The following is a 2,856-nucleotide window of genomic DNA, read 5'->3' on the forward strand; positions in this document are numbered from 1 at the left end:
GCTAGCAAAAAAGCTACTTGTTACAAATTATTGAATCCAATTCTTGGGGCAAAGGGAAGGACAGTAGCAAAAGTCTAGTACTTTTATAAATATTGACACTGTACATGGTATATTTTCTTGAGATAAATTTGAACTATCTCATCTCTAATATTTTTACAATACAAGATTTCTCCCCCGAAAGACTTCTGTGCCTGGATATATGTACATTTGGTCCTTCCCATACGTGGGGGATCCATTCTGGACCACCACCACCCCCCACATAAGGGAAAAATGTGTATGCTTAAGCCCCATTGAAAATCATAGCTGCATGTGTGGCGCAGGTGCACATGCCATTTTGTTCCCCTAGGCTTGCTGTACGTGTATGCTCAAATCAGTGTAGAGAAAGCCCATGTATGGCACAGGTGGACTGTATATGGGATCTGTATAGAAGGATAATATATCAGCTTTTGGCCCAGGGTTCTTTGGTGATTTTTTTTAAAAAAAGAGAGAGTTTCAAGACATTTCTACTCCACTCTTGGGTCATGCCTATGTCCTTGTAGGCTTATGCAGGCTTGCATGTAGAGTTCAAGTGAGCATAGAGGTTTGGAGGCACACGTAAACCTCCCAAATGACTAAGGACATTTGTAGGCCATGGAGACAATAGCAATAGCATGCACATTTCTATACCACTTATCAGTGAATTCATCACTTTATAAGCAGTTTGCAATCTGTAAGCCATTGGTGAGTCAACTCTGGAACTGCACTCACAACCTTGTGGTTGCAGTACCAGCATTTAACCACTGCGCCACCAGGGCTCCCTTGGTAGATGGACAATAGATTTGGGAGTCTATTCACTCAGGATGGAGTCATGCTTACCTTGGCAAACAATTCTCCCGATGTAACCATCTTTATGCACATTTACCCAAGTGTTATACCTATAGGCCTTAGATAATAGTGAGCAGCAGGGATCACCTATAAAGTGAAAAGAGCAGTCAGGGAGACAAAATCCCAAGTAGCAGACAGGAAACCTTACTTTCACTCTGTTCATTGTGAATTCTAGGGAAACCTTGTTCTGCACATATGTACTTTATAGTGGTATCTACATCTGTGTTGCTGATAAAATACAATTGCTTATTTAGCATTTTCGAGGTGCAATTGATATCTAGAAATAGTGATGATTGTGCTTTGGCAATTATTCTTCTTTCTGGGAGAAATCAGACTATGTTTGTTCAGTATGCATGCCACTCTCTGGTTTTCATGGTCAAAGTTTTAAAAATGCATTCATCTTGATGTTTGCAAACCCCATAGTGTGGTAAATTTTCCAGTTCCTATTCCGATGAAATATGGCGAATGTGTTGAAAGAAACTTAAGTGATGGACCTCATTCAGTATATGCTTGTGGGGCAGCTCTGTGGGACATTTTACTTATTCAGCCATAGATATTAATAAAATTATACCAGAGGCATACCTAAGTTAAGTAGATGTTTTCCTGGGCATGATTTCTTTAACAAAACATTTTTACCAGAGGTAGAAATAACATGAAAGAATAGGGAGAGGCTCCAACACCATAAAAAAGAAGAGTAGGTCAACACAAAGCAAAGAATATGCACATGTGAAATGAAACAACCAGGAAAGGTAAGCCTTGCATAAGTAAAGAAAAACATTTTGCATCTTCTAGAGACCACTTAAAAGTGTCTTCCAAAATGCACCTAGGAGTTATTATTATTATTTTTTACTACTCTTCATTTTTTTATTATTTGCATCTTGGTGGCCAAACACATAGATATGTGATTTTAACATGCTGGGTATGGCGGGTGAGGCTGGCTAGTCTTCTCTGTCCTCTCTGTTTTACTGTCCACACCTGCTCAGTAAGGCATTCTGCAGTTGTCTACCTTGCTTGTTGTAGGCAGACATACATGACTATAGTAGGATTGGTTAGAGCAGAACCCTGTTCTTCCCCAGTCCAAGCTTTATTGCATTATTTACTATAGGCATGCTACTGCAACCTGCCACTGAAAGTCTATGGCGGGTTACAGACGGGCAAAAAGGGATGTACTCATGACGTCATGAAGGTAGAGCCTTCAGACGGGCTTTACGTGAATGGCCATGAACCGCCCCCCGCACGCCCCAAGCGGGAAGAAGCGCATTAAAAGGTGCTGCTTTTTTCCGCTTCTTTTGATTTGCGGCATACCTGCGCAGCTCCGATGTAAGCTGCTGCACCATACGTCAGAATTGCTACGCCGCAAATATAGTTGCCGTTTAAAAGCTCCGTGTCAGCTCGTTCAAATGGGTCGGGTTCCGGGACATGCGTGGTTTGCAGTGAAGCTTTAATTGCAAACATCCGCTGCCATGCAGCTGTGGAAGCTGCGGCACAGCTGCGGCGCATTTTAAGACTCGTAACCCTAACCCTAGCCCTAACCCTAACCCTAACCCTAGAGCAACATGTACGCATGCGCTGCTTGGAAAGTTTGGACTTTAAAGTGCACCCCTACACACATTCCTGTGCCATTTTCACCTAACAATAAAAAACGCTAAAACTGTAAATGTTTACACATATAGAAGGGAGGTGATGGGGGATGGCAGGGGGACAGCGGTGACAGCGGAGACAGCTGTGGCTGTGCATTGCAGATTCAGCAGGAGCGCGGGGACCAAAGGAGAGGAGGCATCGATGATGCTGGTGACACTGGCAAAGTACAAGCGGACAAGGATGCCAACACCAGCTGATCACCAGCTGGCAAGAGGGCACCTTTGTTCTTGGCCAGGGCGGGGGAAAAAGTTTAAAGGGGCTTGGGCACTTTAAATGCGCACATAGGCTTTCTGCCGCCGCTGCTTAGCGCTGCGCAGCTGCGCATTAGCCAGCCGGCAAAGGAAAAAAAAA

This window comes from Sceloporus undulatus, chromosome 3 (assembly GCF_019175285.1).
Source record: "Sceloporus undulatus isolate JIND9_A2432 ecotype Alabama chromosome 3, SceUnd_v1.1, whole genome shotgun sequence".
Lineage (NCBI taxonomy): Eukaryota > Metazoa > Chordata > Lepidosauria > Squamata > Phrynosomatidae > Sceloporus > Sceloporus undulatus.